Source organism: Pongo abelii, chromosome 2, assembly GCF_028885655.2.
Source record: "Pongo abelii isolate AG06213 chromosome 2, NHGRI_mPonAbe1-v2.0_pri, whole genome shotgun sequence".
Taxonomy (NCBI): Eukaryota; Metazoa; Chordata; class Mammalia; order Primates; family Hominidae; genus Pongo; species Pongo abelii.
This window is the reverse complement of record NC_085928.1, coordinates 159,924,686-159,951,314: the sequence shown is the minus strand read 5'-3', so window position 1 is coordinate 159,951,314 and position 26,629 is coordinate 159,924,686. Positions and strand designations below refer to the sequence as shown.

Genomic DNA, 26,629 nt, shown 5'->3' with positions numbered 1-26,629 from the left:
GTAAATGGGATGAAAACTCAATCTGCTTCCAAATTCTGTCTTCCTAAATGGCTAAGGTATTTGACCTCTCTAAATTCAATTATTGTAGACATTGCTCTTGGTTCCAACTCTCCCTGCCAACCTCTTTCCACCCAGTGCAGGGCACAGTTATGATGAGCCATTGATTAAAGTGAACCCGAAATGAAACAAAACAAAACAACAACAAAATAACATAACAACAACAACAACAACAAAACATCTAATACATATGTTGAGCCCTAGTATCGGGCACTTATTATAATCAGGAACTGATAATATAAAGATAATATTATTCTGGTCTCTGTTCAAGACCTCACACCTTAGAAGGGGAACATGCTCCTTACTTAGGGTGAGGGAGCCCCACAGGGGTGCATAGCAGACAGATGAGTCAATTTCACTTAGGAAGAGGCAAAGACCTTTATGGAAAATACCCCATGTAGGAGATAACCTTGAGTTGGGCCTTGATAAGTGGAAAGAATTTGATAGATGGCTAACTAGAGAAATGTTTGGAAATTGTTTCGTTTTGGTGAACGTAGTTGGATACGTAGGATTAGTAGCTCTAATTTTAAGAATATATGAATGAAAAAGCAACACTGGAGCTCTAGGCAATTGCTTGGCAAGGCTACTTTTATCAAATGAGAGAAGAGCTGTAGAAGTAGACAGTTTTTACTTTTCACAGTTATACTCCAATGACCATTGGCTTAAAGTTTAATAAACCTGCATGACCTAATGGAAGAAAGACTTGGGAACCTTAATTGGATTCTCAGGGGCAGTTGAATCTGTACCAGTTGAAACTGGGACCAGTAAGGGAGGCTGATTGAAGTCTCAGGGTCAGGGTGATATTGAAGCTGGAATATAGTCTGGAATATAGTCGTGTTTTGTTTGACCTTCATGGTATTGGCTAACACTGAATGAACAGTTTCCTCATAATATTAAACATTTCTGTCTTCTCCTAAAAATATAAATCAAAAGACCTGGCAATATTGGGCCTGCATTTCTATAGGGGCTTCCTTTGTGTATCGGTCCAGGTAGGCTATCCTATGTTGTCCTAACAACAGACCCAAACCTGTAATAAATCATCAGAGGAATACATTGTTTTTTATTCATGTCAAAATCCATGTGTCAATGTAATTTAGGTAGCTTTTCTTTGAGTGATGACCGAGGAACCTAGACTTCTAATCTGTGGCTTTGCTGTATTCGTTGCATGGCTCCCAAGATCATCTCCTGGGGGTATCTTTTTCACTTCAGCAGGGGGAAAAGAAAGAGTGAATAATTGAGCAGGAGATTTTTCATGGACCAGGCCTGGATGGAGCACTCACTCCTACTATATACATTCCATTGGCCAGAACTCAGTCACATGGCCCTAAGTAATTATAAGTAAAGCTGGGAAATATAGTCTAGCAGGAAGAAAAGGAAACAGAGTTTGTTAAGCACATAGCAACCACATATGTATTCTCCAGCTCACCATAGCTCCTACTCAGACTTCTTCACTAATTTATCTACCTAGCTTCTGTAGGCATTTGAGTTTGCAATCCCCAGTTTAGGTATTGAGAGTTGTAGTAGAAATTACTCAGATTTGGAGTTAGACAGACCTGTTTGAAAATTAGTTGGCCACAGTATTGCTTAAGACAATAGGGTCTTAAGAGAGACCAAAACATAGTTGCTTAAATGAGATCAAAGAAATACTCCCCCACATAGAAGTCCAAGTTGATAGTGATTCCAGAATGGAGGGCAGCTCTACCTCTGAGGTCATTCAGAAATCCAAATTCCTTTTATCTTGTTGGTCTGCCACCCCTAAAGTGTGGTTCTGGTCCATGTGATTGGACCAGCTGGTTTACTTTCAACACTAGTGTGAAGAAGGAAACAGGAACTGGAGGGCATGACCTGGAAGTTAATCACATCCTTTCCTTCTGTTCACAGTCCATTAACCAAAATACAGTCACCTGTCCCAAAAAGCTGCAAGGAGATCTGAAAAATGTGACCATTTGCTGGGTAGGCATGTGCTAAGCTAAAATTTGGAAAATTCAGTTACTAAGAGAAGAATGAGGGAAAAGTATAAATAGTCCACAGTCACGTACTATTTGTGTGGCCTTGAAAAATAATAAAAATAAACAGAGGTTCAGTTTTCTTATATAACAAGAGATCTGAAGGTGGGTTGTTGTTTATCAGGCTAATGATGTTTGGGAAAATATTTCACTGAATTTTCTTTTGGCTTTTCTCTCATGATTCCAAGATAGTTGTTCAAGTTTCAATCATCACATCCAAATTCAAGTAAAGAGGAAGATGAAAGATGTACCAGTTGCATCTTTCACATTTATCAGGAAAAGAAAACATCTTCCCAAACTCCCAGGCATTCGGTAAGTAATAAATACATATTATCTCAAAAGAGTTACTTATTTATTCTTTTTTTATTTTCTTTCTAGTTAACATGTAATTTTACATATTTATGGGCTAGAGAGTGATATTTCAATACATGTATACAATGTGTAATGATCAAATTATAGTGATTAGCATGTCTATTTTTAATAATTCCGAACCTCAGTTTTCCCATCCGTTATATGGGATGCTAAGACCTATCTCATGGAATTGTTGTGAGAGTCAATGAAATAATATTGTTGTCTAGAACACTGCCTGACATATGATAGATGCTCAGTGAAGGGAAGAACTTATTATTTGAGACAGTGAACCTTGACAGTTCTGTATTTGAATCCACATGACCTTGATTAAGTTGCTTACCTTCTTTGAATCTGTTTCCTCATCTTGAAAGACGGGGATAATTGTATCTTCTTTTTACAGAGCTGTTGTGAAGATTAAGTGGAGTTAACATATATTAAGCACCTGGCTCATAGGACCAACTCTTTTAAAGTTTAAGCAGGAGCCACCCTGAATTTACTTGGGGTGAGTAGGAGAGAACAGGAGATGCTAGGTATATGTTGCTGAGATAGCTTTTCCCAGCACACTCACGGAAGGATGGGGTTGTGTAAACATGATGATTACAGGAAAACACCAATAGGGAGGGATGATGGGAAAGCCAAACACAGGTCAGGTCAGTAAAGGAAGCACAAGTCCAGGGGCCAGTTCACTCTTCTACCTGAAGTAGAGACAGTGCCAGGCAAATTTCAACAGGGCTCTTGTTACCTTCCCAGGTGGAAGGCCAGGCCCTTCTCAATTGTACAGCAGTGGGGAGCTCTGATGGTCTGGAGATGATCAGCAAACTTCGACAGGGCTCTGTCAGTGTCATCCCGACAGCCAGTTCTTAGGGCAGCAGAGGACCCAGGACAGGTCTCTGAAGGATGCCTTCTTCATCAGCGTGGCCAAGCAGCTGTGTTGGGTCAGGAGTTCATGGCAAGCAGATATGGGTGAGGTTAGCCTCATGAATTACAAAGAGGCTCAAAATGAAGGCTACGTTCCTGGGGGCAAATTTGGCCAACACTAGAAGGAGGGCCTTTCCCCTTCATGACTCTTGGGAGGGGTTTGTTGGGGGAAAGAGACATTGAGAGGCAAGATTAAATAGCTCAGTGTTTACCCGAATCAGTTTACTCCCTACTCTTTGTCTTTCTTTCTCTCTCCCTCCATACTTTCCTTCTTTCTTTTTCTCCCTCCTTCCTTCCTTCCCTTCCTTCCCTTCCTCTCCTCTCCCCTCCCCTCCTCGCCTCACCTCTTCTCTCCTCTTTTCTCTATTTTCCTTCTTTCTTTCTTCTTTCTTTCTCTCTCTCTCTTTCTTCTCCCTTCTTTCTTTCCTTCCTTTCTTCTTTCTTTTTCCTTCCTTCCTTCCTTCAGCTTTATTGAGATATGATTTGTGTACCCACAATATAACTCAGTGGTTTTTAGTATAGTTGTTTGTGCAACTATCACCAATACCCACTTCCAGAACAATTTGATCACTCCAAAAAGAAACCGTGTACCTGATAGCAGTCAAATTCCCTATTCCTCTATCCCCAACCTCTGGCAATCATTAACTACTTTACATCTCTATGGATTTGCTTATTCTGGACATTTCATGTACTTTTGTGGCTGGCTTCTTTCACTTTGTTTGAAAACCTTTGTTTTCAAGGTTTATTCATGTTGTAACATGTATCACTCCTTCATTCTTTTTTGGTCGATGATTTCCTCTTATATGGCTATACCACATTTTATTTATCAATTTGTCGGTTGATGGACAGCTGAGCTCTTTTCATCTTTCTCTATTATGAATAACACTGCTAGAACATTTGTGTACAAGTTTTTGTGTGGACATGTTTTCATTTCTCTTGGGTATATACCTAGGAGTAGAACTGCTGGGTCACATAGTAACTATATGTTTAACCTCTGAGGAACTGCCAGACTGTTTTCCATAGTGACTGTACCATTTTGCATTCCCACCACTGTGTATGAGAGTTCCAGTTTCTCCACATCCCCTTTTGCTGGTTTGCAAAAGGAACACCAGATGTCTGAACCAATACTTGTTATTGTCTTTTGTATTATACCCATCCTAGTAAGTGTGAGGTGGGACCTCATTGTGGTTTTGATTTGCATTTCTCTGATGACTAATGATGGTGACACCCCCACCCCCCACCTTTTTTTTTTTTTTTTTGATACAGAGTCTCACTCTGTTGCCCAGGCTGGAGAGCAGTGGTACAATCTCAGCTCACTGCAACCTCCACCTCCCAGTTTTAAGTGATTCTTCTGCCTCAGCGTCCTGAGTAGCTGGGATTATAGGCATAAGCCACCACGCCCAGCTAATTTTTGTATTTTTAGTAGAGACAGGGTTTCACCATGTTGGTCAGGCTGGTCTTGAACTCCTGACCTCAAGGGATCCACCCACCTCTGCCTCCCAAAGTGCTGGGGTTACAGGCGTGAGCCACCGCGCCCAGCTGCCCCCACTTATTTTAAAGAGCAAGCTGAGTGGCTCCTTCTGTGGCAAACAGCATGAAGATCATACAGCTTTTGGAGAAGGCCCTACCATATCCCAGAATGGCTTCTGCAAAGACGCAGAGCTTGTGCTCAGTTATTTAGAGAAGGGCTAAGAAGAATTGAGAAGAAGTGTTCTGAGGTGGCTGACAATTTGCTTCTGTTCTCCCGACTTGGATTACAGAGATTTTAGTTTTCTCTCCCAGGGCTGAAGGACGGTAGTTCCAGCTGTAAGTGGAAAGTTGCTCTAAAAGCCAAGGTGGTTAATATAGTAGAATATTCAATAGTGTTAAGCAGCTTCATTTGACTTTGCTGGAAACAAGGTTTATGAACAAGGTCAGGAATTCATCAAGTGCCCTAGCAAGCCTTAGGCAGAAAAGGACTTAGCATTTAGAACTCTGGTTCCCAGCTGCTTGCTGAGTTCTCCTTTTCTATGAGCACGAACTGGTAATTAAAGACCCCAAATTGCTGAAAGTTAAGTGAGTAAAGAGTTTCGTGACCATCTCCATGGAGCTAGATGAAACTGCTCCCTTCTCCTCTTGTACCTGGACACCAAGGTCATGACGAGGCTGCATCAAGCCCCAGGGAAAGAGAGAAAATGAGTTACTTCACATTGTGTGTCCTGGTTTTTTAAAGCACTAAATTCACCTCTGCCTTCCTTGCCCACAATTCCCACTTCTCGCCCACAACCGTACAATAAAGCAGTAGACCTGAGATCTTATGAAATCTTGCCTGAAGTGCTCTTCACAAGGAATATTCTTTGAGCTAGTTCAGGGGACTAGGAAGGAAAAAGTCCTCTCCCTCTGCTTGGACAGATTAGAGAAAGATGCGAAAGGCGGGAATGCCTCCATCGATGTCTGGTAGGGAGGAACACCACAGGAAGAAGTAATACTATGTTAATTGTGTTTGAAGTGGTAGAACCTGGTATTTTCTGAAGAGCCACCATTTCAAACAGTGTTCTCATGACCCTCTGATGGTGTTTAAAAGGAGTGAGTTGAGGGGATAGAAGCTGGTTTGCAAAAGGAATACCGGGTGTCTGAATGATCTGCCCCTTTGAAATGTCTGGAATTTTCCTCTTCAAAAACTGCTAAGTGGAATCTGGCTTTCAGGTACCCTGAAAACGTCTCCAGACTTCAACAACTTTCCCGGATTGTGTGGAGAGCACTTATGTACTTACAGAAATAATCATCTATAACATCTATTGTACTTGGTGTCTGTTTTGGGTAAATTCCCAGCCATGAAAAGTACAAGCCATGATCTGTGGAGAAGGGAGTTGGTTGTGTCCTTTACTTTGTTGGTCAAGGATGAGGAGTACAAGTGGAAGGGGTGTTCTTAACAGGGAAGGAAATGGACTCATGCACATGCTGCAATTCAGAACCAAGAGATTTCCTGACATGCTCTTGTGCGACTTAGGATGACATGTGCTTGTCGTGGAAATTAAAAAAGACAGGAGATCACGCCCGTAATCCCAGAACTTTGGGAGGCCGAGGTGGGCGGATCACGAGGTCAGGAGATCGAGACCATCCTGGCTAACACGGTGAAACCCTGTCTCTACTAAAAAAAAAAAATACCAAAAAAATTAGCCAGGCATGGTGGGGGGCACTGGTAGTTCCAACTACTCGGGAAGCTGAGGCAGGAGAATCGCTTGAACCCAGGAGGCAGAGGTTGCAGTGAGCCAAGATTGCGCCACTGCACTCCAGCCTGGGTGACAGAGCGAGACTCTGTCTCAAAAATAAATAAATAAATAAATAAAATAAAGACAGGAGAAAGTAGTCTTCTGGAGTGTTCTTTGGGTGGGTGGGAGGTGAGGTGGAGAAAAAGGAAAAATGGTATTATGAGAATATATCTTTGTTCTAATGACTGGTATTCTGATGGAGAAATGAATAGCTCAATCCCCAAACTAGTGCCAGTGCTGTAAATTTTCCTAGAATCAAGAATTCATTTTCAATCTAAATTAGTTTTTTTTTTTTTTTTTTTTTTTTTTCCGAAACGTGTTCCCCAAACACCAACAGTTGACTCTTCTGTGGTGGTGAATGGATAAAAGGAGAAGCAGAAGAGGCAGTGGAGAGGCAGTTTGTAATACTAGTATAGTCCAGAATCCAGAAATCAAAGACTTTTCTGGTTACCCCTCTATTATTGTTAATTCTTTTGGATTCTTAGAAGGATTAAGATAATCTATATGAAAAGGTTTCTTTATCAAACTCACCTGGTTAATCTACTTGCTGGAGGGAATCCATAGTCTCATTAAAAGTTAATAAGTTCTTAGGCTAAAAATTGGAGTGTGTGTAACATATTTGTAACATTTAGCAGAACTATGTGGGAGGTTAGAATGCTGTAACCATACTGATTCTTTAAAAATAAAATGATTTACATGCCAAGTTGATATAAAAGCATTCCTCTGAATGAATAAAAAAAAATGTAGTATTCTGTGTAAGAAGCTGTGCAACTGTTTGGTAAAGCATTTTTTTTCACTGAGGATAGAATCATTAATGTATACATTTTCCATTGAAATCCAAGCCATTTTATTTTGGAGGTGAGTTTTGAAAAATTATACAAATTTATATAGTTAGCAATGTATACTTAGAAATAATAAAAAGGAATATTAAATTGCTTGTATATGTTTATTATAACTATAATCAGTGACCATAGTTTTAAAACCAAAAGCAGGGCACATAGTTTGCCAGTCTTACACAATCATTAATTTTGAATGCATTGCTTGAATGTCTACTGTGTGCCAGATACTGTATTAGTTTCTGAGCATACGACAATGAACTGGAGTCACACATGGTGATCATAGAGCAGAATATTTCTTATTGAACTACCTCAGAAAATCTAGGTTGACTGATTGCTATAGTTATAAGTCATGCCTAGTTGCATATTACTACATCTTTTGGTTGAATTTAATGGGTAATTTCTTTCATGTGTCAAAATGTCACTATTTGTACATAAATTTCCACACAAGGTATAAAATAGGGTACATATGCTGTGGTTTATGGGCTTTTGTTAATGCAAAGTCCCTGAAGCCTACAATTTAGAAGTGGTTTACATTCCAGAAGTTTGTTTACAAGTCACTTGTTCAATGGTAGGTTTCCAAAGCCGATCAGCAAAAAACCTATTTAACCTATAAAGCAGCTAAAACCAAGCACTTGTCTTATAATTAAAACTAACCACTAGGTTTAACAATGTTTTTAAGGTTGAGGGCATTCAAAGTTCAATTTCAGGTTCTATCCACAAGCACATTTTTCCTGGAAGCAGTATGGAAATGCGAGTGGGAACGTTTCCCTAATTCCAAGATAATCAAGGGAGCTACCACCTAAGCAGGGGCAGGTCCAGGCTTTGCGGTGGCCTGAAGATTAGACCACTCGGGGGGCCCTCTTTAAGAAGAATAATACAAAATTAGATATGAGACCTTGCAAAGGGCCCTTGCAAGCTAGGACATCCGAAGTTTAGGCTTCATTGGTGTCCTTGGTAAATCTATCTCTATAGCTATGGCAGGGCCAGGCCAGGGGTAACAATGGATGGATGGGTGGGAGATTTGTGAGAGGAAGTTGAAGCTTTGTTGGGGAGCAGTTAAAGGACTAAGAGAGATAGACACTAGGCCCCTAACATAGCCGATGTAGGGGGATGGGACATTCAACAGCTATGATTGTTCACATGCCAGAGATGGTGTTACTCTGACCTTGAACAGTCAGAGTCAAAGGCATGTTGTTAGAGGGACAGGAACTTTGGGGTGGCAGGATGGGGCCATATGTGGGACATTAACAGGAGTGGTGAAAGGATGGGTAAGACTGGCTCAAAAGCAAAAAGTAGAGGGATGGGGATGGGGACAGATTCTATAGCTGAGGTGGGATAGAGTGCAGGGTTTAGGTTAGCTCCACATTGCTGTGATTAGCAGGTAGAAGGATCAGGCCAGCACTAGAAAAGGGGATTGTGAAGGAAGAAAGGTTCATTCTCACCTGCAGCAGGTGGAGGAAAGAGGCCACAGGTGCAGGGGCGGTAAGAAGGGGTGGAGTCCCCTCAAGTTCAGAAAGGCATGATGTAAGGGGCCATGAATAAGTCAGAAGCCATGAGTGAGACACAGCCTGGAATTATGAAGAAGGATAACACTCACCAGGCCAGAGTGTGATTTGGATGCATAGGAATTGAGAAAACCCAATCATTTCAGATGAATTAGAACAATGTGTTAGCAAACTCCACATGAACCTATAATCTGCAGTAGTTAGGCTTAGGATAAACTCTGGTGAGCACTCTGTGGTGACAAGAGATAAGCCCATGACCTTTAAATAAAGGCCACTGGCTTGGTTGAGAATAATTGTCTTTCCTGAGGAACAAGTGAAATGAGATTTTGATTTCTTACACCAGAAGAGCTTGAGACAAAGCCAGCTGAGAAATGTAGAGTCTGCACGTGAGCACCACTCAGTCATTTTCCCCTAAAACCTCTGTGGGAGGCAGACTCTGAATATGAGCCTTCTCTAATAGCTCAGCCTGTGTGACTTCTGTGGCCCCAGGCAGCTTGGGCAACTCCTCTGGCCCCAGGAGTTTGATCAGAGAAATTTCCACAATTAATGCTCTAAGTGTTCTTGTTTTGAAAAGAATGCAGTGGCCATTATGTCTATGCATGTATCTATAAATACTGTCCTTTTAAAAGGCATCTATAGCATTAAGCAAAGATAAAGAATGGTAGTTATGAAATATAGGGGCGGGGTGCAAAAAACTAACATAAAGCTAATATGTTAGGAGTTCTGCAATGTGAATCTAAGGTCAGATGTTATATGAAAAACTACTGAGCTGTTTTTCTTTCTCATGGAGAAGGGTGTTTCAAAGCAAGAAACAGAAAATGTGAAGTATATCAGTCAGGCCCTCTGGCCAGAAAAACAAGCCATTCCAGGTTTTTCTGACAGTAAATTTGACATAAAGAATTGATTACCTATGAAATAGAAGAGCAGAGAAGCCAAACATGAAATGCAGAGAGAATTCCAGAGATTAGTAACCTTCTCTCACTTTAAGACTGGAAGAACAATAGCAGAAAGTGGCATTATCAGAGCCCAGGGCCATTCTGTGGAGACTAGAACCATAGTAGAGACTTTCCAGTTGGAGCTGAGACCACAGAGGGGACATTACTGGTGCTTGAAATACCACAGGGAACACAGAGAGAAACATACCCTGGCTTCTTTCTTCCTTTTACCCCTCATTCTAGTGCTCATGCCTTCCATTGGCTATAGCTAGCTGGACCAGAGGTCCGAGCAACCTGGGAAATGTAGTTTCTTTCAGCCAAAGCAGAGTACTGGATTCCTAAGAGAGCAAACTGCAGGTGGGCTGCATAGCACAACAAATTTAAGTTTTGTGTAATGAAGGATGTTGCCAAACTGCTTTGGAATTATTAGCCCTTTATGAGATCAACCCTGTAATGATGTCATAAGGTGACTAGAAAATATTACTGTATTATTAGTGAAATTCTTGAACTTGACCTTCACTATTTTTGATATAAAAATTTTAATAAATAGGTAATACAGGCACATGAAACAAAATTCAAAATTATGAAACATAGTTTAATGCCTACAGCTTTGTTTTGTGTTTTTTGTTGCTGTTGTTTTTGTTTTTTGCTTTCTTTCATTTTTGCTTAGGATTGCTTTGGCTCTTTGGGCTCTTTTTAGTTCCATATGAATTTTAGAATACTTTTTTCTAATTTTATGAAGAATGATATTAGTAGTTTGATAGGAATAGCATTGAATCTGTAAATTGCTTTGGACAGTATGGCCATTTTTACAATATTTAGATTCTTCTAATCCATGAGTGTGGAATGTTTTTCCATTTATTTGTGTCATCTCTGATTTCTTTCAGCAGCGTGTTATAGCTCTCCTTGTAGGGATATTTCACTTCCTCGGTTAGCTGTATTCCTAGGTATTTTATTTTCTTTGTGGCTATTGTGAAAGGGATTGTGTTCTTGATTTCACTCTCAGCCTGGATGTTGTTGATGTATAGAAATGCTACCGATTTTTGTACATTGATTTTGTATCCTGAAATTTTGCTAAAGTCATTCATCAATTTTACGAGCCTTTGGCAGAGTCTTCAGGATTTTGTAGGAATAGAATCATATCATCAGTGAAGACAGATAGTTTGACTTCTTCCTGTCCTATTCGGATGCCTCTTATTTCTTTCTCTTGCCTGATTTCTCTAATAATTCCGGTACTATGTTGAATAGGAGTGGTAAGAATGGGCATCCTTATCTTGTTCCAGTTCTCAAGGGGAATGGTTCCAGCTTTTGCCTATTTGGTATAATGATGGCTGTGAGTTTTTCATAGATGGCTCTTATAAAGCCACAGTAACCCAACAGCTTGGTACTGGTACAAAAACAACACATAGACCCATGGAACAGAATAGAAAACTCAGAAATAAAGCCACACACCTACAACCGTCTGATCTTCGACAAGGCCAAGAAGAACAAACAATGGGGAAAGGACTCCCTATTCAATAAATGGTGCTGGGATAACTGGCTAGCTATATGCAGAAGATCGAAGCTGGACCCTGACTTTTCACCGTATCCAAAAATAACTCAAAATGGATTAAAGGTTTAAATGTAAGGCCTCAAACTATAAAAATCCTGGAAAATAACCCAGGAAATACCCTTCTCAACATCAGCCTTGGCAAGGAATTTTTGGCTAAGTTTCCAAAAGTAGTTGCAACAAAAACAAAAATAGAAAAGTGAGACCTAATTAAACCAAAGAGCTTCTGCTCAGCAAAAGAAACTATCAGCAGAGCAAACAGACAACCTGCATAATGGGAGAAGATATTTGAAAAGTATACATCTGACAGAGACCTAATATCCAGAATCTATGGAGAACTTAAACCAACAGGCAATAAACAAATAACTTCATTGAAAAATGGGCAAAGGACCTGAACAGACACTTCTCAAAAGAAGGCATACATGCTCAGCATCACTAATCACCACAGAAAGGCAAATCAAAACCACAGTGAAATACCATCTCAATCAGAATGGCTGTTATTAGGAAGTCAAAAAACAACAGGTGCTGGATAGGTTGCAGAGAAAAGGGAAAGCTTATACACTGCTGGTGGGAATGTAAATTAGTCTAGCCACTGTGAAAAGCAGTCTGGAGATTTCTCAAAGAACCTAAAACAGAGCTACATTTCAACCCAGCAATCCCATTACTGGGTATATACCCAAAGGAAAGTAAATCATTCTACCAAAAAGACACATGCACTCATGTGTTCAGTGCTACGCTGTTCACAATAGCAAAGACATGGAATCAACCCAGGTGCCCATCAGTGGTGGATTGGACAAAGAAAATGTGATACATATATACCATGGAATACTATGCAGCCATAAAAAAGAATAAAGTCATGTCCTTTGCAGTAACATGGATGGAGCTGGAGGCCATAATTGTAAGCAAATAAATGCAAGAACAGAAAACTAAATACTGCATGTTCTCACTTATAGGTGAGAACACATGGACATAAGCATTGAGCACACATGGACATAAATATGGGAACAGTAGAGACTGTGGACTACTAGAGGGCATGGTGAAGTTAAAAAATGACCTATCAAGTACTATGCTCACTACGAGGGTGACAGGATTTGTACTCCAAACCTCAGTATCATGTAATATTCTCATGTAAAAAATCTGCACATATATCCCCATATCTAAAATAAAAGTTGAAATTAAAAATTAAATTAAATTTTAAAAAGTTATGAAAGGATAATGAAAAGTCTCAGCCAGTCCTCACCCTCCCATATGGCTATATCATATCTATATATCCATATCTTAATCTATATCTATCCTTTTTTCTATATACAGAAGACATATATTTTCTCTTCCACAAGTAATAGCATACCACATGTGCTGTTCTATTGATTCATTTGGGACCTACCAATTTAACTCCAAAGATATTTCTTCTCTGTAGAAATACAATGGGTGTGCCCATTGGGTCAGACTTGTGCCTTTCTATAAATCATCAGGCTTGCAGTCATCCAGTGTTCAACCAGTCAGGCAAAGAATTCTCCAAGGCAGTAATTCAACAGAAGCTTTGTGGATTTGTCAGACTGATTCAAGGGTTTGGAATGACTCACTGGGGCTTGGGTTAAGTAATCTCTGCTTAATCATATCACTTGGAGCAAAGGTAAGTTGAAGATTTAAATCCTGGTGGCTCAGTATCTCATCTGGACACTGGCAGGGTAATTCTCAGCCCAGCAACAGTGTCAGGGTCAGAAAAACAGCCCCAAATGCCTTGTATTATTGTACAGCAAGACAATGTCTGCATGGGTTAAAAGGAGTATGTACATATGTCTGTGTTTATGTGTATATATGCACACGTACAAATACATTAATATATTCACATACATATATTCATACATACTACACATGTATGTACACATGGGAAGAAAACAGAATTGAAAATTTCTCAAGTCTCTGGAGCAGAGACACCTTTATAAGCTTAGAAATGATAGAAATAATTACAAAAATAAGAAAAAGCTCAATTGATTATAACAACATTAATATGTTCTGCATATATAAAAACACAAGAACAACAAAAATACAAAACACTGGGAAAATCCTTTTGGTAAGTATGACAGGTAAAGGGATGACATCTTAATTATTTAATACATTCATGTACAGCTATATAGTGAGGTGACAGTAAGAGCCTCAGCTTTGATGTTAGACTTCCTATGATATAAACTTATCTGGGTCCCAGTTTCTCCATCTGTAAAATGGTTATCATGGTAATACTTTTTGGAGTTTTGTGAGGTTTAGATGTGATATATATGTAAAATACTTAGAACACTGCCTGGCACTTGATAAACACTCAGTGGGAGTTACCTATTATCGTTATTAGTAAAAGCAAAATTGTTAAATAAATCAAAAATGACCTGAACAGTCAACTGCAGTTGTAACACAAGGGAAATGTTCAAATTTATAATTTATTCAAGAAATATATTGTTGTACTTGGCCAGAGTAGTTAAAAAATTAATACCCAATGCTAGTGAAGATGAAGTAAAACTAATACAGTTTTTGTGGCAATAAGGTTAAAACTATACTTTTGAAAAGAAAATTGGCAATGTATATTAAGAGTCATGTAATGTTTAAATTGTTGTTTAGTTTGATCACTTTGCAACTTATAATTTTCCTTAAAGATACAATCCAAAGGGAGAATACTTTATAAGCTATTTTTTTCTGCATCGTTTATGAGAAGAGCATAAAGTCCAAAGCAGCTAACATACTGCTTTGGTTGATTACATTCTGGTACAATAATTGTATGTATATGCATCAATACCAGATGATAGTTATTTGCAACAAAATGGCACTTCATATACTGTAGTTATGTAGTTTATATTAAAAATATAAAATTCAAAGTTATAATGACTATATAGCAACATTCTTATTATGTAATTTTGAAATTTTATATATTTTCCCCATACTTAAACTCATATTAAAAGTTTGGGAGGCAATACATGTAAATGAAAATTGTTGTGTTTGGGTGATGCAGTTATGAGTAATCATTTTTCTTTCTTTTTTTTATCTTTAAAATTCTTTAAAATTACTTTTAAATTACAAAAGTAATTCATGCTTATTGTTTAAAAAATTGCAAAGGCATATAGAGCAGAAACTAAAAGTCCCTTATGAATCCCCTCTCCCAATTTTCTACCCTCCCATCTCTATTCTAACTCCTCAAATCTCACAGTCTTCCTCAGCAATGACCACTTAGGAATATGTCCTCCTAAATACCTCTCTATGTGTTTACACATACATGCATACATCTGCACATTTACCACACACATTTTTCTTACATTAATGGGATTTCTACTATTCTGCTATTTGCCTTTTTTGCTTCATTAGTATATTTTCTTTGGTCTTATTCCTTGTCAGTTCAAATAGAATCATATGATTATTACATTCACAATATGGACACACAACGATTTGTTTTATCAAGCCATTATTGATGAATTTTTGTGTAGTCTTTTTTTTGCTATTGGAAATATTGTTACAATCCTTATACTCTTTGTTAATATGTACATTTCTTTAGGACAGGTATTTAGAATGAAATTGCTGGGCCAAAGATTTGCCCATTCAAATTTCTAAGAGTTGCTTGCAAACCACACTGTGAGAAGACTTTATCAATTTTTATCTCCATAAATTTTTTTTAAAGAAAATAGTCAAAATCAGAAGTCCCATGAAACTAACTTAAGAGATAAGCAAAAGTGTCTATACCCCATTGATTTCCATACCAGAGGTAGGTAACTTAATTTTGGTTTTACTCTTTCAGTTATCCTCATAAATTTGAGGATAACTGACTAACTCATGATTCTACCATACTCCTCATTCATTTTTTACTTTGGCTTTACTTTGACATTCTGGTCAGTATGCTCATTTCTAGGTTTTGTCCTAGAAGTGTGTTTGAACTGGTTGGATCAACTTAGTAAATAAAGATGAGTAACTTTGTAAATAAAGCTAATTTCAACACTGTTCCTAGAGCCGCTGGGCATGGTTGTGCTGTTGTGCTCTACAAAGGGGACTCAAGGGCACTGACATCCTGTCTGTGCTCCACTCACGAAGCCCTGTACCCTGGGTGCAGGCAGGGGAGGGCAGAGTCTGCTTGGAGGAAATAGTTCCTTTCCAAATTCATGTAGAAAATGGTTTATTGAGGTCTCAGCTGCCCTAATGATTCATAATTAAAATTTTTTAAATTTAACTGATTCTTTACCTCTCAATAAGGTTTGCCATATTAAAAGGATGATGAAAAATTTACAATTAGCCTTAGAATTTAAAGGGTAAGTGTAGTTCAAACACAGTTCTGTCAGAATTTGGCTATGATGAAAAAAAGTTTTGGTGAGCTAAGGAACCCAATGAGAATACACATCATTAGGAAAAGAACTATAATTGAAAATTCAGAAGCAGTCTAATAATTTCCTTATCATTGATAGATTTTGGAAAATCATAAAATGAACTCATGCATATACTGCCAAATAATGAAATAGAATAGGGCTAGGATACATCTAGTTTATAATTATTATAGCTGTTGAGTATTGTTCCACTGTTAAAATCTTTTTTTTGGAAAGCCCTAACTGAGATATATTCAAGCAGATATAATTATCGCTGTTCCATAGATGCTAAACAAGATATTTCATGTTATCTGTAATGAGGCATGAAGTAATTATAATTTCAATGGTGAGCACTTGATAAGTTGTAGATCATCTTCCAATGTAAGAAGACATCCTCACTCCACTTTATAATGTTTAAACTAGAACACACACGGTGTGCCTGTAAAAGCAGTGAGCAGTGAACAACTTAAATAGAAAATACTGAGCATAGAGTTGATGGACTGATGTGCATGGATTGGGCAAGGATCTCATAAACTTAACATGAGCTGATCCTATGGGCCTAAATAACATCAGGAAAGGTTTAGGTTACACCAAAAGGTAGGAAGCAAGAAAGGAAAAGGACAGACTTGCCAAGGGAAATATTGTTACCTGAAGTTTCCAAGGTAACAAAATTATCTTTTGGGGATACTTCATAATAAGACACATGAGTTTATGAATGTAGGCTTTAAACATTTTTTTTTTTTTTTTCAGAGATGGGGTCTCACTAAGTTCACCAGGCTGGTTTCAAACTCCTGGGCTCAAGTGATCCTTTCACCTCGGTGTTCAGGGTAGTTGAGACTTACAGACACACACCACCATGCTTGGCTATGGCTTTTTTTGTTTTTTTATTTCTGGCGATGGCAGGAACGTAAATTTTAGGAGAGAATGAGAGACTAGCTCTTGTTAGGGATTCTAAAATTCCACTAAATAATTCCTGACTCTGACAGTTGGCAGGTATACTCTGGATGGGCTCTAATAAATTAGATCAGTATTTAACAAGGAGAATTATTTTTTTCTTTGCTTTCTGCGACTTTGGATTCACTCAGAAGGAAAGTGAGGACAGGATGAGTATGGACCACAGCTCTCATGCTCCTTCTGGCAGCTCTAAAACCATCAGAGTCTAGGACCATCCCTGCCCTTGACTGCATGGGGAGTTTGGATCTACTAACATGAAGTTGCCAAGTCACAGTAATATCAAATTCAGACTGAGCCCAGCTGTTGAGTCCATGAAGTTCTCAGGCAAAATGAGAACTGGTAGGACTGGTAAGAACAGAGCATCAGGTGGGTGGGCAGCATAAGGTGTGTGTGCTAGAAAGAGGAGAGGGGAGGATATGCATGTCAGCAACGACTATTCACCGCATTCTCTGAGGCTGGCAGCAGCTCTGGAGCAAGACATTCTGAGTTACTGGGGCAACAAAAACTGGGTTGGTAAAGCAAAGCCACAAGTAGTTCTTAAATTTCATTTAAGCCTCAGAATCAAGCCTCTTTCTCATTAAACTGCTAAACTGGGTCAGTTTACAAATAACATTGGACTGGTCTCAACCACCTCATTAATTCTCTTCTAGTTTATGTCACAGAAACTAGTCTATGCCTTCTCACCTGTCTGTAGGATGATCCCCTGGTTAACTGAATATAGTCTATGTGTTTTTATCTAGAAGATATATGTCCTGAGGTGAAATCCCATATCATAAGACACCCATAATTTACCATTATAAGAAGACAAAGAGCTCAATTACAATGACAATAATAATAGTTAACATTCATGGAGTGCTTATGGTTAACTACTGTGCATAATTCAATATGGAAAACATCCACTTTGAAATATAGACTAGTAGTTATTATCCTTATTATAAAGTTGAGGAACTTGAGTGATAAAGAAGTTAAGGAGCTTGCCCATGGTCACATCGCTAGTAATGGCAGTAACCAAGGTGTTTGGCTCCCATAAGGAAAACCTAACCAAACCTAAGGAAATTCTAACCCTTAATATACTCAAGGAGCAGGCTAGATCCACTTATTTATTGTAGCTTCTTTTTCTTCTGTTTATCCATGAATATAAACTATTTCTGAACATCACCCTGGAAAGATAGCTTTGAGTTGCATGCCTCCTGTGCATATGGTATACACATTAAACTGTATACACCTAGTAACAGAATAACACGAAAGACTGGATGCAGCAGCCTGCTTGGCATACTGCAGTCTTTGAGCCCCCTTGCAGGACCCCCAAAGCAGATTTAGTGCTTCTGGGAAAGAACTGTCCCCTCTCAATCACAGAGTTCAGTTGAAACACTGTGAGTATGTAATCCGTGACACATAGTGAGGGAGGAAACCAGTATTTATCTATGGGGCTCAGCCCCCAGTGATAAGGGACAATATGAATGGGACTTTTTCTTTCCTCCTCATGGTTGGCAGAGGCCCAATCAAGCTGCCATCAGCTCCTCCAACGGCCAGAGGCTTAAAGGAACTTCTGAGTCTAAAAAAAAAACCAGCAAAGCAAAGGAAAAAAAAAAAAAAGAAAAAGCTAGGTCACCCAACAGGTAGAGCATGGCAGGTGACAGGTGACAGGCTACACGCCCTGCTGCTGGGACTATGTTCACAACCTGGCTCTAGCAGTCCTTTTGCTAGGGCTGTGAAGTTTTCTCTGACAGCTTAATACTTTTGGGTGGGACCAAAAAGTGTTAATGTAGTGTAATTTTCGATCCATTTAAAGGAGCTTAATTCAGAATGCTCCCTCCCATTCTTTTGGCTAGGATGCCTGTGGGTCAGCATTTGAGGTACAGTTAGATTTGATCCAGCTGAGCAGGGAGTACCTTGCAGCCAGCTAGTGATCTGGAAAATGTTTATGACACCTTGTCAAGTGAAAACAACAGCATATAAAACAGCAGTACACTTGAAATATGCCCAGAAAAATATTAGAAGGCTAGATACCGCCAAGTTAACAGTGGTTACCTCTAGATGGTGGAATGTGGGGGGTTTCTCTTTCATTTGATTCTTCATTCAGATATCATTTGAGTGGTTTCCATGACTGAGGCATAACAGATTCTCACAAGTATTTTCTTTTGTATTTTAAAACACTTATGCTATACGAACATCTGTTTCTTTTGTAATAAGAGCTATTTTTCAAAGACTACCTCATATCTCTAATAAAAACTTTTACCTCTTTAGAAGACAATTCAGTGCACAAAAATCCTCAACTTAAAAACAAGTAAACTATGATATGACCATTCATCTTACAAATAGATTTGCCACGTGGTTATTTTAATAGAGTGCTCCCTTGCCCTCCATATCTGATTCAGTTTTCAATAATTTGCCTCAATAACAAGGGAAATGTAAATTCAAACTTTGTAAATTAGGATAAAATTATTTACACACCCTTTGGTTTAGCTTTTTAATCCAGGTTGGAACCAATAAATGAGAAAAGTAAACTATGGTGATGGAACGCCCTTGCCCACAAAATAGGGATATGCGTGTAGCAGAGACGGCCTCTTGCCCATTGACATCTCTATCAGGCCTGGTGAGCTGGATCTGCTGCAGGGATTCTGCTGCTCCTGCCCCTAACCTCACCCCTTCTCCCTCTCCAACAAGCCTTGCTGCTTTCTCTCATTCATAAGTGCCTTGGCTGTGATGGGGACCAGTGGACGGTGAGGCATGTGAGAAAAGGGGAATGATGCTCTGCTGCCGGGTGCATGGCCTAGTGTTAGTGCTCAAAGAACAGAATGCAAGAGGTTTCATTATTTTCAGAGTTAACCATAGAACTTGAGTATCTATCAGAAGGAGTTTTATGTAATCCAAGAGGCTGAGGGAGCCTTGGGTAGAGTGAGGGATGTAGTTGGTGCTGAGACCCCGCATTGCTCCTGTGGGGATTGAAACTGTAAGGGGTTGAGGGATAGAAACAAGGATCCGCCTATAATCAGAAACAGTAGAAAAGGGGAGTTGGGCCAGGACTAGTGTGGCTTTGTATGCCCACTTGAATCCACTCTATTCAGTTCCTATCATGTGCCAGGCTACGCACTAGCATGGAAAATACAAGTGCTGTGACTCAATTGGCTTCTAAGGCAAGGCAAAGTAAGGGTTGCATAGGTCACAAATCCCATAATATTGGAAGAAGTTGGCTGTGGATTGTGGGAGAAGTGTCTACAGAAAGTCTGAGCATACAGAGGAGACTTACAGGAGGAAAATAGTTCCTGGAGTGGGTGGCATTCAAGAGGGTCAAGGACTTTGAGAGGCAGGAAATGGGAGGGGGTATCAGTGGATGTATTAGCTTAAAAGTGTGGAGCTGGGAGACATTACCTGCTCCTGTCTGGTTGGAGGGGAGGGTAGAGATAGGAGCCCGGCGACACTATCTGTACCTGTGCAGGGAAAGTGCCAGCTACGGAACTGACAGGGTTTGTTTTAACTATAGAAAGAGATATATATCCATGGGTATCTTTTTTTTTTAAGTTTGTATTTTAAAAGTGCACAATCAGAGCAACCATCACCACTATCTAGTTCCAGAATATTTTTTATCAACCTCAAAAGAAATTTCATACTCATTAACAGTCTGTCTTCTCTCCCTAGACCCTGGCAAGCACTAATCTACTTTCTGACTCTACTGATTTGCCTATTCTGGACATTTTATTATAAATGGAATCATATGTGCTGACAGCTTCCTGAGTAGCTGGGACTATAGGCGCGTGCCACCACACCGGGCTAATTTTTGTATTTTTAGTAGAAACGAGGTTTCACCATGTTGGCCAGGCTGGTCGTGAACTCCTGACCTCAAGTGATCCACCTCAGCCTCCCAAAGTGTTGGGATTACAGGCATGAGCCATCACGGCTGGCCCAAATTTTTTATCTTTGTGATTTCACCTCACATTTTTAGCTATGCTTTGCATATTACTTGATTTTCTAAGTCAACTCTCAAAGCGACCATACTGAGTTTCTCTATTGGATTTTTTAGTTGAGTAATCATGTTTTTGTTTTAACTTCAGAAAATCTTTTTGTGCTATCTGGCTTCTTTCACTTAGCATAATGTTTTCAAGTTTCATCCATGTTGTAGCACATATCAGAACTTCGTTCCTTTTGATGGTCAAATTATGTTTCATTGTATGGATATACCGCATTTTGTTGATCTGTTCATCAGTTGATGGACATTTGAGTTGTTTCCCCCTTCTGGCTATTATGAATAATGCTGCTAAAAACATTTATTTACCCATAGGCATCTTAAATAAATACACAGGAGTACCCACTTGAGTGAATGAAGTTTCAAATATTTTCTTCTCTACCAATGAATGTGGAAGTCTTTCTAGGGCTTCACTCTGGCTTAGCTCTCAAAAACCTTTATACACTCTTTGAGGACTAGCTTGTTCTTGGCCAGCTTGCTCTTTTTGCAGGCTCTGAAGTGGATCCATTTCTGGGTTTCTGTTTGGTAGTTTCTTAATCTAAGAGCAGGCATTGCCCCCTCATTCCCTGTACAAACAAGGTTCAGCTGCCACCTGCATGTGTCAGGTTGGGCAGTTATTTTACAGGGAGGATTCCAGGTCTCACATGTGCACTGCTGTGCTCAGGGCTGTCTTGAAAAAGGCAGGATTTTCACCCTGCCACAATCAGAAGAGAAAAAACTCTAAACTCTGGGCAATCTTGCACAATCAATGCATCAGAATGTTACCTAAATATTTATTTCAAAGAAGGAAACATTCAGATTTATTGTTTAAAAATACTCACTGTATAATATTCAAAACTGTATTTTTGTTCTTTTGGGTACATTTTTGAAATGTATATATTTTATATGTGACCTGGAGTCCAAGACAAGTAAACTGTGGCCCGAATCCAGAGATCATTTCTTCAAACTACTTTTCTTTGTTCTAATTTTTCTTTTGATCCCCTTATTCGAAACCACAGCCTTCTTTCTTCTATTCCCCACTCAATAACTCTAGACCCTCCTCTGAAAAAGTCCCTAAATCATAGCCTCTCTTCTTTAATCTCCCTTTCCAGACCTCACCCCCTGGCCTTTCTAGTTACCTCATCCTCCAAATCACAATTCTCCCTTTCAAAACTTTTAAAACTCATTTCCTAAACCAGCTTCTTTTCCCAAATCCACTTTCCTGAAAACTATAGTTTACTTTTTGGAACTGAAAGACACACATGTCCTACAATCAGTAATGGGGCTGGGAGTGCTTCATGGAGAGAAGAGACCAGGAAGCTATGAACTTTGGAGGCTGTGGAGACACGTGGAGAGGCTGCTGGAGGCAGAAATTCAGAAATTCTAGAACCATGACTTCAGGGCCCTCTGGATAAGCCTGGAGCTATGGGCAGCTGCCCTCATTTTGCTGAACTTTGATTTTCTCATCTGGCATGTACTAAGCCTCTGGTTCACAGGAGGTCTCAATAATAATATTTGTTGACTTGATTAAGTGGTCGAATGAAGGACTAAGACAAGGTGACCTCTAAGCTGCTTTCAGCTCTATGTAAAACTCTAATATCCATGAAGTCAGGATGAAGAGGATTGGCAGAACTTTTGAAGTTTGAACTATCCAACCAATTATTTTCATTTTGTTCTTCACTTTGCTTGTGTACACGAAGTCTTTTTTTTGTTGAGGAGGAAAATCAGTTGAATTTTCCTGAGAATAGATACAAGACAGTTTACTCCCCTCTTTGGACTCCAAACTCCTTGACTATATATCTGTCAGCAGGAGCTAATGAAAGTAACTTTGGTTCCATGGAAATAACTGTGAGGACTATGAAATCCAGGGATGTGAGCTGGGAGTACAGGACGTCCAACCAGGATTGTTCTAAAGTGCTCCGAATGTGGTAATGAAAGTGAAATGCCATGGCTAATAAATATTTGTTGATTGATTAAAGAATATCAAATGCTGGATATACCTCTGATAAAAATATCTTGTAGCTCTAAGTTTATACACCAAGGACCAAATGTAAATGGGCGTGGTGGTTTCAATTAACAAGTAACCCGGTCAAAAAGTTTGAAAAAATGTTTTAACTCAAAATGGGTCACAGATCAAAATGTAGAAAGTAAAACTATACAACTTTTAGAAGAAAATATAGGAGAAAATATTCATGAACTTGGGCTAGGCAAAGAGTTCTTAGATAAAACACCAAAAGCATGATCCACAAAAGAAAAAATGGATATACTGGTCTTCATGAAAATTAAAAACTTTGCTCTGTAAAAGACACTCTAAAGGGAATGAAAAGACAAGCTATAGGCTAAGACAACATTTTCAGAAATTATATATTCATAAAGAGCTTGTATCCAGGATATATAGAGAATTCTTAAAATTCAACAACAACAACAACAACAAAACGGCCAAGCACGGTGGCTCATGCCTGTAATCCCAGCACTTTGTGGGGCTGAGACAGACGAATCACTTGAGGCCAGGAGCTCGAGATGTGCCTGGACAACATGGTGAAACCCTGTCTCTACTAAAAATACAAAAATTAGCTGGGCGTTGTGGCCTGTAATCCCAGCTACTCGGGAGGCTGAAGCATGAGAATGAACCTGGGAGGCAGAGGTTGCAGTGAGCTGAGATCACACCGCTGCACTCCAGCCTGGGTGACAAGACCCTGTCCCAAACAAAAAAAAAAGGAAACAAACAACCCAGTACAACTGAGCAAAATATTTAAACAGATGCTTCACAAAAAAATGGTATATGGACAGCAAATTAGTACATGAAACAGTACTGGAGTATATTAGTCATTAGGGAAATGTAAGTTAAAACCACAATGAGATACTACTACATGCTTATTAAAATGGCTAAAAATAAAAACAAAATTGACATTTTCAAGTGCTGACAAGGATATGGAGCAACTGGGTTTTCATACATTGGGAATGTATGGAATGCTGGTAGGAATGCAAAATGGTACAGGCACTCCGAAAAACAGTTTGGCAATTTCCTATGAAATTAAACATGCACAAATCAGATGACTCAGCAGTCATACTCCTAGGTGCTTACCCTAGAGAAATGAAAATTCAAGTTCACACAAACATCTGTATCCAAATGCTTATAGCAACATTATTCATAATTGCCAACAACTGAAAACTATTAAGATGGCCTTCAATGGGTGGATGGATAAGCAAACCATGATCCATTCATACAATGGAATACTACTCAATAAGGAAGGACTGTTGATATGTACAACGATATTGATTATTTTCAGATGTATTATGCTAAGTGAAAGAAGCCAGACTCAAAAGGTTACATAATACGTAATTAAATTTATATGACATTCTGGAGGAGATAACACTATAGGATGGAGTTGCCAAGCGTTGGGGGTGGGTGAAGAGTTTGACTCTAAAGGGGAAGGATCAGGGACGTGGGGTGAGAGAATTGTTCTGTGTCTTAATTGTGGTGATGGTTACATGACTATGCATTTAAGATGTTCACAATTGTACACCCCCCCAAAAGTTAATTTAATATATGTAAACAAACAAAAAACTTCTCTAAATAATGGAAAGGAAAAAAATTTAGTCATCAGAGATCTACTATAGGTTAGTCATGAGGCTTTAATTTTTACTCAGAATAATCTTGTTTTTGATGCTTAACTGACTGTACAATGGGTACAAATGAATATTTTCCTGGTACTATATTTACATAGCAGTTAGAATGACCCTTAAAGACATTCCCAAACAGAGGGCAGCTGCATCCCCTAGCTTTCCTAACCAAGCTATCTGACACTCAAGCTCCTGTAATGTCGGAAGAATTATGACTGCCCAGCCAAACAAAGCGTAGATAACACCACACCCTGCACTTTTCACCTGAGCAAATGTCACCAAGATCTCATGCACGTCATCTGCCTTGGTAAGTGTGCCGGCCTGAATGCAATCCACGGGAGGCTTCCACGTCCTCCTCACCAAATCCTTCCTGACCTTGCCCCACTGATTAGATCCTACTTTGATGACAGCTGAGATGCAACCTGGCTGCTGCCCCTGGGCAGGACTCAGCTTTGACAAGCCTGATTTAGCGCTCCACTTCTTTCCCTTATAAATCCTATCTTTAACCTCAGACCATTCATTGTTTAGGAATTCAAGGTCTCCTTGGGAGGCTCATGTCCTTGCCAAGCCTTCGCCAGGCTCTCGCCACTGCTGTTCCTCTACCAGCCCAAGGCCACATTCTGAGGCTCTGGGAACACGAGAGAGAACTCCAGTGTTCACATCCCATATTGACCCTCTTTATGTTCTTGAATTACCACCTACCTGAAAAAGCCTCAAAGTCTCAGGGGAACATTCTGGAGTCCCTGCTGCCGAAGAGGGTTTTTTGAGTTTTGGTCGTCTTCCAAAGTTTATTGTATGAAGTCTTAGTGCTTCACTGGAGTTTGTCATATGTCTGGATAATAAATAAGTTTCAAAAATGTAACTAACATAAGTTCCAGTTGAATTTCCAAGGCTAGTAGAATTGTGTTCTTCTTCCTCTCCCTTTCCCTCCTCCCTGCCTCCACCAACTGCCACAGCATATATTAAAAGCTGACGTGCCAAACTTTGCCTTCCGGCAGAAATTACCTTGGAAATAAAGCTAAGATTCCAGGGGTCCTGGCCTTGAAGAGAGTCTAATCCAAGAAGACAAGCGGAACTGAGAGGCCTAGGAAGACTTAAAGTTGGAAGAAAAGAATTCACAGCTAATTTGGAGGATAAACAGAAAAGTAGTTCAGCATAATGTGAACATTTTTCCATGTGCTACAGGGATTTGGGATATTTAAGGAGGAGAATTGCCCTTTCCACCTTAGCCTTCTTTTCTCAGAGTTGGCATTCAACCACCTAAACAGCCAGAAACCAGAGGGCTGTTCCCACACCCACAATTTATATAGCTTTACTCCATTCATAGCAGGTAGGTATCTAACGACACTAAGGCTTCCTACCAATTTTTTTACAATTTCATTTTATTGCTCATGATTCTCTTTTGCTACTTTTATCAGCTTTGTGTCCTGGAATTTCACTTAGCCTGGCAGGCCTTCCCTCTGCCACAGCTAAAAGAGAACTCAAATAGACTTTGTCTCGGGAGTGGGACATGACCCAGCCATCTGGGGTAGCATATATCCCTTCCCACACTAGTTGTTCTACTGATTTTTTAAATCCTTGCTTTCAAAAGAAGTGTAATCCTTATGTTTCTACCTCATTTACACTCCATTTAGGAAAGCCCTCTTTCGTAAGAGCTGTGTGATGTCCAAATAGCCTTCTTGACACACATGCCCCTTTTCAAGAGCCTCTAGAAGTCTTCCAAAGTCAGAACCGTGCCTTCTGACTCTAAATTGAAAATCCAATTAAACACGCAATTTAGATGAATACCAGAAAGTTTACCCTTGAATTTTCAGCTAATGTCTACTCTCACAAAAGTATTTGAGAGCATCGAAATTCTAGAATCTAGAAAAAGAATCTGTAGTGTGTGCTAACAATTCACTTCTCTAGCATCAATAATTTCTGACCCTGCAGCAAGTCCCAGCACCAGGAAGTGACGCATTCGAATTCCATAGGTCACCTTAGCATCTAGTAGCAATGCCCAAGACATGGGCTCCACAGCATACTTCCTGCATTTGAATCCTACCTTTACATCATAAGTTATTTGTAAATATCAAATGAGTCAAAGCAGGCAAAGCACTTATGGTAGTGCTGGACGTAGTCACTACTCGGTCCCATTACCTGTGATCACTAGGCTTTTGCACACTGCTCTTGGTGCTTATTGGGAACAATATAAGAATTTACTGTATCTACAGGAAGACATTTCTTCAATTTTTGTAAAACTACTTTTAAAGATACTGCTTATTTTACCTTTTAATGTCCCGTCTAGTAAATAAGCCTTTGTTAAATTAATGTTAGATTACTCAAGCTAGAAAAACAGAAATGTGCCCTCCTGATTAACTAATAGG

At 39.4% G+C, this 26,629-nt stretch overlaps 2 long non-coding RNA genes across 8 annotated transcripts in view; one reads left to right on the top strand and one right to left on the bottom strand.

The window, feature by feature from the left end:
* Positions 1-3,203, top strand: part of LOC129058275 (uncharacterized) — an 81,171-nt gene extending 77,968 nt beyond the window's left edge. For 5 of the 7 annotated variants that reach the window (XR_010139363.1, XR_010139359.1, XR_008523349.2 and 2 more), the window contains 2 exons: positions 2,252-2,375; positions 2,815-3,203. This is a non-coding gene — a long non-coding RNA (uncharacterized LOC129058275). Of the gene's footprint in view, positions 1-2,251; positions 2,380-2,814 lie in introns of those variants that run through there. The other 2 variants (XR_010139362.1, XR_010139361.1) reach the window with 2 other exon arrangements.
* On the bottom strand, positions 1,099-26,110 carry LOC129058276 (uncharacterized). Its single transcript, XR_008523353.2, has 6 exons — positions 25,878-26,110; positions 25,269-25,356; positions 24,966-25,095; positions 3,157-3,340; positions 2,755-2,816; positions 1,099-1,260 (listed from the first exon to the last, which is right to left on the bottom strand). It is a non-coding gene; the product is annotated as an uncharacterized LOC129058276 (long non-coding RNA).
* Positions 26,111-26,629: the final 519 nt, after the last annotated feature.